The 15699-nt window shown below is 27.8% G+C and overlaps 1 protein-coding gene across 1 annotated transcript in view; it reads right to left on the reverse strand.

Moving 5' to 3' along the window:
* Positions 1–10283, reverse strand: part of LOC100164066 (adenylate cyclase type 2) — a 77043-nt gene extending 66760 nt beyond the window's left edge. The window contains exon 1 of the mRNA XM_001948880.5: positions 9893–10283. The gene's annotated coding sequence lies outside the window, so the exon portion shown is untranslated. The remainder of the gene's footprint in view (positions 1–9892) is intronic.
* Between the last annotated feature and the right edge of the window lie 5416 nt (positions 10284–15699).

The following is a 15699-nucleotide window of genomic DNA, read 5'->3' on the forward strand; positions in this document are numbered from 1 at the left end:
TCTAGGTAATAAATGATTGATGTGAATAGAATTATTTAGGGTGTTACTATACCTGAAAACTGTGTATTCAAATATTATTTTTGTAGGTCAATTTTTTTAATTTATTTATACATACATTTTTATTATTAAGAATGTATCCTACTTTTTCGTTCGTCAGATAAATAATAAACTGAAGTGTTTTCAAAAATAAAAAACAGGACCTTAATCCACAAAGAGTTTTCCCTATTCTCTGACATAACTCTCAAATATAGTTATATACCTATTCAGGTCTCAGATAATAATAATTGAACGTATGCTTTGTTGAAATAAAAAATGATATAGTATAATGATATGCTTTAAAGAAGAAAATCTTAATCGAATTCAGTTCTTATACCTGTAGTCAAGCAGCTTAGTTTGATATTCACTATAATACTTTATTATCATTATATTATAAATGATAATTTATATTACTTTTTATTATTTTTTACGAAATACATAAATGAAAGTTCAATTGGACATAAATATATACATAGAAATAAGATAAACAATAAAATATATAAACATAAATAAATTAGATACGATTAAAACAAAACAAAACCTCTTATGCCTGTTAAAATTGATGGTTGAAAAGTAACAACTACCGAGCATAATTTAGTTAAAAACTTGGTGAGAAAACATGAAGCAGGGATTGAGGTACCCTATATCCTGTTCATTTATAGTATAGATTGGATATAATTGAACAATTTTTCATACAATTATGGTGAATTATACTATAAACACACTAAACAGTAGGTATCGGATTTACACAATAGAATGCCAACAACATGGAAAATCAATTTCTTATTTAATATTATTTTTGAATAAAAAAACAAAGTTATAATGTTATATCTAAGACCACTGACCTCTATCCCAGGATATACATAATATTGTCGAGTTCAGTAACATGATGGTGATCACACGGTCTGTTCAAATCGAGATTGCTTCATTCCAGTTCAGCGTATCTTTCACGACAATGATAAATTTCAATCGATATATATTAAAATAATTATGTTATAAATGTATACAAGTAAGTAGGTATAACTCATCAATAAGTGTGTCCTGTTTATAAGTTTATTTTTAACTTTGTTCTGTCATTGGATATAAACATGTGTAACCATACAACCAACAGTCTTTAAGAAGTAATTAATTTTTTTTTTCGTTTCAATAATAATATATTTTATATTTTTATTGTATAAGAAAAAACAACCCTCAGGCGTATTTTATCGATGAAATACAAATAGTAACAATTGTATTTTCATATTATTATTATTTTTTTTAATCTTTTTCAAATTATACGCGTAGGTATCATATTACAGTTAGTATAGTACTATACAACTTTGTGTTTAATCTTTGTTTATTATTAATCGTCAAATTGTCATAAATATTTTTAATTAAAACATTATAATATAATCAAGATACAATAATCTACAACGACCAATTCTAATTTTTCATAATATAATTATAATTTACATAGGAACAATGATTAGTGATTATGCAATGTATAATACATAACCACGAAACAATTGTTTCTATTAATATAGAACATAATATAAGCAAATAAACAAACTTTACAGTTAATTGCCAATCAATGTGTTCCCATTTCTTTACGCAAATAACTTAATATAAGGTATACATATAACACACAAAATACAATATTCAATATGGATATTATTTTAGGTTTCAATATTAACATTCCTATAATAATCCTGTCTTAACTACCTAATACTCCACGCCTCCAAGTAGTATTTTGTAAAAATTCTTCATATTATTATTTTTACGCTATCTATATACATGTAACTTATAATAATACTTAATTATTATCATGTTTAATATTTGTTTTTATTAGGGATGGGCCGATACCACTTTTTACCGATATCCGATATTCCGATATATGCAACCAATAAAAAACCGATACCCGATATATTTGAAAACCAACATTTTCAGCATAAACAATGAACCGATATCAAAATATCACCGATACTATCAACCGTAATACTATTATCATTTTAAATTTAACTATTACAATTTATAATCAATGCTATTATGCTGATAGATTTGGTTTTTTTTTTTTTTGGTATCGGTTCAAATATCGGTTTTAAAAAAAAACCGATACCGATAAACCCGATACCACCAATATCGGCAGATATCGAGTATAGGTTTTAGTATCGCCCCATCCCTAGTTTTTATAACACTTCCATAATCCATACAGATCTATTACAGGCCCTTTGTTAATATTTTATTTTAACTTCTAAACTGGGTTTAAAAAATTTAGTAAATTCTTATATTTTGTATATTGAGACTATATAGTGACTACAACTATAAATTGGCAATTCTTTAATTCTTTAAAATATAAACCTCCTAAATATTAAGTATATTTTGTGACCAATTTTCAATTAGTCCTTTATCCCTGTGGTCATATAAAATAATACTTGGAAACAGTTGGAATTGTACTGGACAACTGTAAAACTATCTACATTCTACGTATATAAAACTGATATCTTTCTTCTGGTTAGCCCCTAAATATCCAATTTTAATGGATTTCTCAAAAATACTTGTTGCCTATAAGTACTTAACGATAAAAACCTTTAAAGGGGCAATATCTTTTGTATAAAATAATAATAATTTGGATTGTAATTATTAGAAATAATAATAACGATTATATATCGTAGCCGTAACTACAGTCAGAAATAATAATATACATATTTAAATGGTTTGTGTTAGATGTACGTGCCGAAAGGGGTTCATTTTGATAAATTGATAAACAATAATAATATTATAATGATCGTTACTTTGATTATTTAAAATGTAAATCTCATCCTCGTCGTTATCGCTCTATGTGGTTGATGATAGCGATGTTAAACAATGCGAATATCTTTAGGGGGTTCAATAACCCAAATAATAAATATCCGTTAAGTGGTTTGGGATGTGTTTCCTTTGACAAGTATTAAACTCCAGTCTCCATTAATCTCATCAAAAACCGACAAGTATCAGCACATTTAAAATACTGAAAAAGTAATTGTTGTACTTTTCTACACAAGTTTTAATCGAACGTAAGTAAATGCATTTCAAAATCTCATATCCCAACAAAAATAATGTTTCAAAACTGAAATTTTTTTGCAATGGAAATTTCTGATAAGTTTCACGCTAAGTAGGTACATATTATACCTACATAAATGTATTAAAAAGATAATTTTAACGTGATTATTCGTGAACTGTTGTTCAGTTAAATGGGGCGGACCAGTAGCGAACCGACGTGGGTAGATACTTTGAAATAATTAAATGATACTATAGGGATAAAATTTGTTAAGCTGCAAGGCAATTTATTTGTTTATTAATTTTATAAAAGCTGAAAAATATAAAAACCATATTATATACGTAATATAATCACATTTAATGTTTATACTTTCATTAAACTCCTAATGACAATATTATTATTATTTTTATTATTATTCCAAATTAATCCCTAAGGAATTTGTATTTTTTCGTTATATATCGGGTAAAATGTAAAATATAATTTCTAAAGTTTAAAAATTAAACACAAAAAAATAATAATCAAAATTTATTTTTTCAAATCACAATAGGACATTGGTTAAATATTTATATTATGATTACTTATTTGTATGTGTTTATTTTTAATTTGACCAACGAATGTTCATAACGTTAGTCTAGACTATAGAATATCTAGATACTACAAAATATGTATTGACTATTGAGTATTGACTACGAATAACTAATAATATATTAGTATGTAACAATAAGGAAAACCATTTCAACGATGGAATGAAATACACACGTACTGCGTAAATTTAAATTCAGCCAATATTTTAATAGTTAAATAAATATTTAGAAAATGGACCAAGTGAAATCCCGTATAGTGGGCGTATTATATATATTTTAAAAACTATTTTTATTTTTTACAAACTTAACAAATTATAATTTTTATCTTTTTTATTTATAATCAGATATTAACAAAATAATTAAAAATGTCAGTAAAGTAAAGTAAATCTTGTTAAACAACAAAATAAAATATACTTTAGCTTGTCATCTTAAAATAAAAATATAAATTTCAAAATAATTTTTAACAAACTAAAATTAAAAATAAAAATAATAAATATTTTATATTCTATTTTACTTTTATTATATTAATTTCACTTTTCCATTTAAATTTTTTCTAGATTATCTTTTTCTGAAAAAAAAATATTTGTCATACGTTACTTAACGTTACTTAACAAGTGATATCAATAATACATTAAAACTAATATAAGTAATACTAATCAAAATAAACCAAGTTATATAACTATTAATTAACTTATGATAAATATACGCATAGGTACATTCTAATTTGTTTATTATTGAAAAAAAAAAATAATCGAAATGAGAGAAATATTTGTTTACAATAGTTGAAGCTTGCGTATTTGTGTGATATTTAACCGTTAACCTCATGTTGATTATGTCACATCTTAATATTATGTCTGTAGGTACCAGCTACACAATATTTTTTAATCGTTGTTATTTAAAATGCTATTTATATTATTTGCCCAAATCTTCCTTAAATGAAACATGTTTATTTTTAATATAATATAATATATCCTATTATTCCTTATAAACCTTAAATAATATTGGTTAAAAAAGGTACGATAATGACTGAGGTATTTGACCTCTAACGTATTATTTGTACCTACTGTGAACTTTAATTTTTAAACTAGACAATTATAAAATGTACAATATCTACTATTATATATATTATGTTGTATGCTTATAGCCGTGAGACAATTGTTATAAATTGTATTTATTAATATTAGTTTTTGTACAGTCATTACTCATTACTCATTTCATTGTACAAATAAAAACACCAAAAAAACAATTAAAGTAGAATAATGGACAGTAGGTAAATTTCCAAAATGTTATGATATCGATATAAGTATTTATCGCAATATAGAATTAGGATAGTATCAGTATAGTACAATACGCCACTAATATGTACCTATATTTAATATATATCTATATATTTTATAAGTAATCTTATAAAATTATTAATGATCAATAAGCCGAGAACAGTATATACCTACCTATGACGTATAATTTTATGTTACAAAATGATTTATATTCTTCAAATATGTCTCTTATGTCACGACTGACCATAAATAATAGCTAATAGTTGCTCGTTTTCAACGTCTAACCCCATTACTTGTCATAATATTATAATCTTGCTGAATATATTATTTAAATGATAATATAACAATTTAATGTATATGGTAACATAATTTTATCTATGGCCAGCAATATTTTCAGTAAGTTGACAAGTTTTTTCAGCCATCAAAAGATCATTTTAAAGCTTTTTTATGATAATAATTATTTGATGACTTAAATCACCTAATTAAATCTTTTTAAATATCAAGGTACATTTTTAGTTTCGTGATATGTAACAAGATTTTTATTTGTAAATTTTATATTTAAGACTAATACCTATTGGATAGTACCTATTGGATATTGAACCAATCAATAATAACATATTTACCTATAAACCTTTTAACTTTTAAGTTAAGATGAGCCTTTAAGGTAAGCCAACTTCACTTTACTTATCTAAACCTTGATTGTTTATAAAAATTTTGATTAAAAACGGATTTGATAATAATATATTGAATAAACATTGTCATATAAATATTTTTCAAACAAACATTACGATTCAGAACATATAATTAATAGCATAACACATTTTTCTACTGAAATGATAATTGTAATATTAAAATACAGTGAAAATTGAATAGGTCGTATTCATAAATATACATTTAACTAAATCGTTGGACAGTTGAACCTACTAGTATTATAGAGCATCGATGAGTTGCATTAATAGTTTAAAAATTAATAATATTAATACAATTTTAAATATTAGGTATCCTTTTGAAAATAGTAGTTCAAAATTAATAAAGTTTAGATATTTTAAAGTAAAATATTAAAAACATATATTATACTATGTAATATTAATTTTCATTAAAATAAAAAATGTTCGCTTTGAGTTGAATGCGACTATACAAACATAATATAATATGGTTTATCAAAAGACAACAATATTATAATAATTATTTATATTATGGTTGAAATGAGTATTCCTCATAACTATTTATTAAAATTGTATAGCATGCTTGCGTGCTATATATTTATAGGTATATTATAATTTATTTTAGTTAAGGCTTCGTCAGCTGAGGTCATTAGCCTGTTACTGTGGGGGATAGTACGGTACTTCAATTGGTTTGAACACGTGTTTGTGCGACAACGATTTATCACTAAAACTCGGCTGGTCACCCATCCGAGAACTAGTGACACAGGCAGGTGCTGACACTTAGAACCCATTTGTGACTGAAGCCAAACAACACGCCACACCAGGTCACTCATAATATTGTTGTTTACGTATTTAAAAATAATATGTTTTTAATAAAAATAATTAGTGTAATCATTGATTGATTAGTCAATTATTAATTATTATTATCATATAACAGATGGTCTATTAGTTTCTGATTTTTGCTGTGACATTTGACAGAATACTGCCACAATAATTAGGTACATGTTGAGGTTAGGATTATAGATAATTTGATCGTTTAGAAAATATGATTTATACCCATATATAAAAATGGTACCTATAACGTAATCATTGATTTATGTTGTTGAATATTATATTACGGTAATTATTTAAACACCACCTTTTTTTCTAATACAAAATATCTTAAATCAACAACTCTATCGATGGTTTTCAAGACCATATTGTTAAAATGTAATATCCTATATAAAATAATAGTGTGCTTTTTGAAACACAATGGGCATAGGTACCTATATTCATCAAATAGTAGTAATTACATACAATACCTATACAAATATTAAATCATTAATATAAGCTATAACACCAAAAATGATTGGATGTCAAACATAAAATAAATGTAGTAAATTATTTGCTCATTATTCATATAAAAAAGTACAATAACAGTATTGTACGGGCATTGAATCTGTACAGGAAGAGAATAATAAAAAAAGTTGCTTATTTGCTTTGCAATTTTGAATTCTGATCGAAACAAGGAAACTATTGGTTTTACAATGCTTGTTTTTTTTTTTTTATTGATAAAGCGCTTTCTTAGAGTAAGGCGGCAATAAAAAAAGTGCTCAACATATACGACGAACCTATATGATTTCAATTTTAAGTTGAACGTGGACCGCAAATATAATATTGAAATAGTAAAATTGGCATTAGTCCTAGAAAAAAATTGTAGAAAATGATAATAACCGTTTTACAAGGAACACTATTTTGTGCTCGATGAACATTTTTAATTGATTATAAATTATGCTGTAGTCTTTCACGAATAGAAATACGTATGCGTAAGCCATTATGCTAATATACGTGGGAATTCCATATACTTTTTATAAATGTATAAGTTCTTTATTTATGTCAATATGTTGTTTCAAAAATGAATTGCGATTTGTGAAGGGTGACGAAACATTCGTTTCATTTTCTTCACCTAGGTGCTAATACTGCAAAGCGCAGCCATTATAATTATTGCATTATATCGTTATTTTTAATTTGAAAAAAAAAATGACGAATCACTGCTTTCAAAATATAATTTTGAGCGAAATTACTTTTGTTTAAATGAAATATAAAATATCATTATTGTATTAACAAATTTATAAAATTAATCAATTCACAATACTTAATTCGAACGTAATCACTAATCTATAATAATATATAGTAAAAATGGTTCACTTTTATCTATCCAAATAACTGTATTAAATATATTTAATAAATTTATAAAAACATTATAAATTAATAATCTTTTATAAAAAATGCAGTTATTTGAATAAAAATGATTTTAAATTAAAACTGGTCACATGCAAGTTTTCTAATTTAACATTTTATTAGTAGGTACCCAAAAAAAAAAAATTAAATTTTTCATTGGAAAGCCATAAAACCGAAAATCCGGTTGTCTATTCTTTTAAGTCTAAGTTTATTATATTTTGAATATGACAAAAATAAAATCAAAATCAATTTTTTTTATAAACTAGTTGTTATAAAATATCTTTTTCTATACCTAGGTAATAGATCTAAATCCCAAATACTTATCTGGTCTCAAAAGATAAGGAAACCCACATTATTATAAAAACGATATAGCATCTACTCAAAAGTGAGAATCTTAAAATGTTGGTCTTGTAGACTTGTAGTGGCGGAGACCGAAGGTAAGGTAATAGAAAATGTTATTATTCGGTCACTCTATATGTATTTTTTATTATGGCCTTTATTATGTAATCTGATTATTATTATGTAACCTTTATGTCTTATTCAATAAAAAAATATATAATTAATAAGAAATAGGGTTTTATTATACTAGATATATTATTAAATATTTTAAATAATTTTCATGTTCTGTGGGACGTATCATCTTCTTGAAGAATAAAAAAATAAAAATATAACAAAATAAAATACTTAATGAAAACAACACAAAACGTATAGTAGGTAAGTACCTACTTTTATTTGAAGTAAGTATGTTGTATGTATATACAAATCTAATCATGAGGTAGCTTATTTTAAGTAAATTAATTAAAGAGCTGAAATATTTGAATAAAAAAAGTGAATATTTAGGTTCTTTGACTATACTGCATGATATTAATTAATAATTTTTATATTTATGTATGTTCGCCAACAGTAAAATGGGGTAACTGATAATTTATCTTTGTTTGTTAAATTTATTTTTTTTAAACAAATTCTGTTAAGAAATAAACATTTGGTATCATAACCAATTATGCTGAATAATAAGATATCCTTTAATAATATAAGACAATTTTTTTTTCATAATTTAATCACACATATTTTAATTATTAAATGTAGATTACTCATCAATGTTCCACTTATGACTTATTGTTGGGTAACTTTGATGCCTACTATTTTTTTACATTACACTTAATGGAAGGTATTTGTGATTAACTATGGCAATGTTGTCAGAATACTATTTTTTCTGCCTGATACTTTTTGAGTTATTCGACTTATAATTTAGTGGGGTATCATTCTATAGGTTTATTAGACATATATTCGTAGACACATAGTTCATGAAAAGGAATACTATTGCTGTTATTAATATTGTTATATTTAAAAAATCAAATATTCTTCTATATAATAATACAAAAAGTAATTTCATTTACAATTATATTTGAAAATTACCTAAAAGATTTACCAAAATTGTCCAACTTCAAAATAATACACGCTTTTCATTAAATTCAAATCGAAACAATATATTTTTAAACAAAGTAGGTACCTATACCTATTACAGTGTCCGTGTCCATGTTTTTGGGATATGTAAAATAATTTTACTTTGAATTAGTGGCGTAGCCTGAGGAGTGAGGGGTATTTTGGGTGATGCAACTTGTACACTCCCCTGCAGATCTCCTCGTCAGCCAATATTTACTATACCTCATATGCTTTAGATATCTAAAAAATATGTTGTCATAGGGTTCTATCTCCTATTTATTATTTTATATTATTATTATGAAGACTGATTATTACTACGGACAGAATGCAACCCCTCTCCCTAGTCAAAGTGATATTTAAATTAAAAATGTAAGTACCCAACAAAGAAAATCCTTATACATTTTTAAACATTTTTAGTTATAATGTAGAAAAAATAAAATAAAGGGTGCTTTAGCCTACCTAAGACTGATTTATTTACAGTGCGCATTAACAAAACACTGCCGAAACTAAAACTTTTCGAATACCAATAACGTACATAATATATTATAATAATTTATTAATAACAATTATGACAGTTATTGATTTTTTGTAAAACGATGATTATAATATGAAATATATATTATTATTAAAATGTTGAACATGCGTTTTTACTTAGATTGTTTTTTTCTCGTAAACAATATCAGTCGTGCGGTTGTCAGTCGGTTTTAAACCTCGCGATGGCCCACCGGTTCGAGGTTCGATGAGCGCCCTCCGACAAAAACGAGTGCGCCGTTTATTAATTTGTGACGAATAAAACGATGAAAATATTATAATAACGAACAATATATCGACAACTACGTCATTGTTCACCGTCAGCGCCGTACGATAATAATTATAATAATATTATTATGAACGCGACGACATGATTTACGTGCTTATTATAAACAATTTAAACGTATTTTGCACATACGATTTCGCCGGTTGGACGACCGACGACCGACGTACACGCGCGTGGACTGGACCGGCACGACTGACTGTGACTGCCGAGTGCCGACTGGGCGCGAGACCGCGTGACACCGCGGCACACGTACCGTCATCGAAACGCGGACTCACTGCCGCCGCCGGAAAACGCATCGGTGCATCACGTCCAGTGATGCCGTCGAAAATCACAATAATGTTAATATTATTGTTATTATAACAAGACAATCGACGACAACAATTATTATTATCCGTGTATACAGACTAGTATACAGGGTGTACCGTGTCGCCGTCAGGACGAGTGGTGTACAGGTAATGCGATACGTTTTCGTGATTTTATGCCGAGCTCGTATGGTTAGGTTAGGTATAAGATCGTATACCGCGTGGCACAGCGGCACACGTACCGTCGTCGAAACGCGGACTCACTGCCGCCGACGGAAAACGCATCGGTGCATCACGTCCAGTAATGCCGTCGAAAATCACAATAATGTTAATATTATTGTTATTATAACAAGACAATCGACGACAACAATTATTATTATCCGTGTATACAGACTAGTATACAGGGTGTGCCGTGTCGCCGTCAGGACGAGTGGTGTACAGGTAATGCGATACGTTTTCGTGATTTTATGCCGAGCTCGTATGGTTAGGTTAGGTATAAGATCGTATACCGCGTGGCACAGCGGCACACGTACCGTCATCGAAACGCGGACTCACTGCCGCCGCCGGAAAACGCATCGGTTAGTGATTAGTTACATCGGTGCATCACATCCAGTAGTAGTCGGTCGAAAATCACAATAATATAAATATTATTACAAGACAACCGACGACAGCAATTATTATTATTCGTGTATACAGGATGGTTCGTATCTCCGTCAGGATGATATAGCCGCAGCGGTGCACAGATAACCCGATACATCTTCGTGATTTTATGCTGAGTTCGTATGGATAGGTTAGGTAAGATCGTATACCGCGTGTAATCGATGAAGATCATTGATCACACGACTAGTACAATCCTCCGCTGAGCGAGACTGTGGTGGATTTAACAATCGTTTATAGTCGTCCAACAGGACCTATATGATATGTAGTTACACCTGCTATCGTACAGGTGTAATAATTCGAAATAATTGATAGTTGTGGGGAGGACGAGGAGGACAGCGAACGGACATTGTTAACACAGCAAATACCAAATTTACCAACTAGATTCTTTTCCCTTGCGTTTGTGTGGTCTTTTTCGAAGAACAATATCGAGAAGACATTATGAGAACCTTCAACGTTCTAACTTCTACTTATTAGAGCTATACATAATATTTATCATTATTCGTTATAGTTCTCTTTTTTCATTGCGTTATACTGTATGTAATATGATTTTAAATAGTCAATTATAAAGACAATAATTACTAGGTACCTACGTAATAATATGTTATATTGTATATTACATAATATAATCCATAAAGGTACCTACTATTTTGCAAGTATGAATACTTATACAACTTTGTAACATTTATAGGAAAGAATTAAGAAATAAAGCCATAATACTAAGCTAAGGTAAATTAAAATATAATTGGAGCTTGTGTATGGATAAAAAAATAAGTTGATGCACATAAATGTTAAAGTGAACTTACGATTTGTATAATCTAATAAAAAAATCAATTTAATTTTAATTTTCAATATTTAATTTTTAATAAAAATAAACACAAATTAAATCACTTTAATATATTTTTTAATTGTATAACAATAATTCATTATGCATTATATTTCTATTTACCTTTTATAATATTATACTATAACGTAATTAGCTGAAGAATCCGTTCCGAATTTCCTTAAAATGAAACTTATAGGTCAAGCCTAGGCCGGATGATCATGCTCTAAAATCGTAAAGAGCCTTGCAAGGGCCAACGACCAGTGACCAGTGATGTATTGCTAAAATGTATTGCTCTGAAATTTGATGACCTGAGGTAGTGAGATGTGTTCAAGTACTTAGGAGTTATTAATCTGATCTGGTCCTGTTCTGAATCAAGGCATTTTTCTTAACACAAATATGTTTTTGGACTGAATACAAGATTTTTTTGTTTCTGACCAATTGTTCATAAGGTTTTCGTTGTCGTGGTTTTATTAACAAAAATATATTTTTAACTAATAGATTTTCCTTGAAGAGGAAAAATATCGACAAGCGTGATATTGTTTTCATAATAACTATGAGTTTCAAACTGAATTACATCTATCAGGTCCACCACTGGCACTGCCCGGATAGTAATTTTTTGTATATCATGACATTATATTAGACTAATAATTTTATTTTCGAAAACAATATGTTTTAATCGTTTTATAATAATAATACCATTAAAAATCGCTATCTGAGAGCAAGAACAACAATGTTTTCCGGTGCGTCGGGTGACGAAATTCGCCGATTTCGCAACGGATACGAATAAATACCATAGGTATACACAATATGTAACTATAGATGAAACACACTGTATATATACTGTGTGTACACCACAGAGTAGATATTTGATATTTTAATAACAAAACGTATGCGCTCATTGTATCGTATGGTTGCATTGTAAATTGTAATGTTCCGGCTCAGCTGGATCGTGCGAGTGCGCAACTCGAGGACAACCCGTTCTTGGCCGTGGCCGCGCGGAGATGATTCCCCACGACGAGTGATGTAACGCGCGAGAGTCCTAATGCATCTGTGAGCGAGTGTATGTTTGAATGTATGTGTAGGTGTGTGTGTGTGAGAGAGAGCGAAAAATTTGTCCAGGCTTGTATAATGATATACAAAAATTATGAATTTCTAATAAAAACATCGGGTTTTAATTTTGCTTACACATTATGCATGATAATATAATATATCTCATATATAGATACCATTATATACAGAGTGATTACTAAGGTAAAAACTTGTTTTCTCGAGATGTATATAATGGAAAAATTTATTTTTAGAAATTATAATAAAACGATATTTTTGAAAAAAAAATTTAAATCTTTTAATATTATAACTTTTTGACAGTATACATTTTTAATTTCATATAATCCGAAGCAGACATTGCTTTTGATAATTTTTAATGTGAATTATCAAAAGCAATGTGAATATGAATTGAATTGTAAATGAGATGATAACATTATACTCGATACATAAGGTTTTGATGAGCGGAGTGATGAGATGACCAATATTTTGTGGGTTGCTTATGTGCCATTTCATTAGTCTCATTACAAATTTAAACACTTATAATTGATTAACTAGATAATTAATAATTCCAAAACCTTTAATACTTTTTGAGAAAATAAGTGTTTATATACCCATAAAAGATCCATCCTGTATAATAAAATTATGTATTGTATTTTGTATTTAGTCCAAACCGCATATTGCATAATATTAATTTACTGGACAACGAGTGTTCTTTGAACTTCCCGAACCGAAACGTGTTTAAGGCTTATTGGTTTTATTGGACGTACCAGGAACATAATTTGGGCACACGTAACATTATACAGTGTTCGAATAGTATACTATCATACTGCAATGCCAGTCACTTTATATTATCACGTGTGTGCCGCATAACAATATTATTAAATTATTGAATGTTGTCTAAAATTAGACAAAAGTTGTACATATGAGCGCCGTGGAGAATAGCGTGGGCTTATTGAGTTCCAAAAGACGTCAATTACGCGTCTTGTGACTGACTTTTTTTCCTCTCGTCGGTATTATTGTTATTTTGATTGTACACGCTATCCCAGCCTTGAAAATTAATCGTATGGTTTCTGATAGAATTAACTATTTTATTTTTTTTATATTATCCCAAGATATTGTTAACCTAATATTATACATCCCTACAGCATCCCTGATCCAACATAACACTATTACGTCCCATATAAATACCGTTGACGTATTATGATTAAATTGAGTACAAGAATGAAGAAACACTTATCAGTAAAGGATTTCTAAAATCTTTATATTAAACAAGCGTATCTCGAAAGACCATACTTCACCTAAACCTACATATTAATAAACAAGTACATAAGCAGCATAAATCCATTAAGCCCAAAGAGAATAGTTTTAAGTTTTAAAAAAAAATATTGAACTGAAATATCGGCACACTCCTTCGAGACACATTCGATTTCACATCGTAAACCATTTGGGGACCACTGCTATAAACACAAAAATGTATTCGAACCAAGTAAATAGGTATTCCGAGTGGTGTACAATGGTTTTACTATATTTTATTGAACAAATCTTAGTTTGTTGAAAAATAATTTTTTATCATGCTCATTTAGCTCAAGCAGTTATAAAAATGTTTTGTGTTCTTTTAAACTACGTAATTCTTTGTGAGGAAAAACCAATACTTACCTTTTCGATTGCCCTGAATACTGTGCATTATAAAACATATTATACAAGAATAAATAGTATTTTTTATTTGAAGTGCTTATAAATTGAACTGATTAATATACTTATATACCTAATCAATAATAGGTACGGGATGAAATATGAACATTTATAAAGAAAAGGTATCCCACATTTCAACCACTCAACTACTGAACTACCTACTCAAGTAGGTAGTTAAAATAACGTAGAGTGCTAAAACTCTATAGACTTCACCAAGCAGGTACTTATTCTAATATCGAATTCATAAACCAACTATGAACTTTTGTTAAGTTAAATCAAATTTTTCTCGGAAAAAGTATTATTTGTAGTTGTCTTAATTTTATTCTCTTTTGAAAAATCTAAGGAAGAATAATTTTTAAGATTCAACTAATATTATATAACATATTAATTTATTAATTTTGAAATAAACGAGACAAAAACAACTCAACAGTTACTTGGTTATGGTATTCAAGCTTCAAGGCAAACGATCACGTTAAAAATAGATTAAATCTATGTACCTACCTATATTATTATAAACTATTAAAGCGTATTTGATATACGTATACCTATGCATTTTTAGTACCTATAAAATATTTTACAAATAGCTAGTAGCTACCTAATTAATAGAAATTTACAAACATTGCATGATATTTCATTAGTTTTAAAAATATTGAGTAAGTTTACCGGTATTAAGCATTAACTGTCCAAACTATATAGCATTAAAGCAAATATTATTTTTATTTATCACGAGTTCTATGATAACTGATATAGTAAATTGCAAATTAAATAAAATGCATTTTTAAATTCAATATTGTTTTTAAATAAATGTATTTCTCCTCAAACAAAACCATAAATATTCATGTAAAAATGTTTTAAATATTATTTGAATATTGTAAGTACCTATGGTATAAAGTATTTATAAACTATAAAACAAACACAAGTATAACATCAATATGCAATGATAAAACATCACTGTCAGATTCAACTTTAAATTAAAATTGAACATATTTAAATTATTAAAATGTTGAAAATTTCGTAATTTCAAAGTGAAATTGGTTTTTTAAATATATAACGAGTTATAAGTTTTTTAGCACGATTCCGACTGATGCGCTTAAGTGATTAAAAAAAACATGAAATG

The sequence above is a fragment of the Acyrthosiphon pisum genome, chromosome A3, assembly GCF_005508785.2.
Source record: "Acyrthosiphon pisum isolate AL4f chromosome A3, pea_aphid_22Mar2018_4r6ur, whole genome shotgun sequence".
NCBI classification, from domain to species: Eukaryota; Metazoa; Arthropoda; class Insecta; order Hemiptera; family Aphididae; genus Acyrthosiphon; species Acyrthosiphon pisum.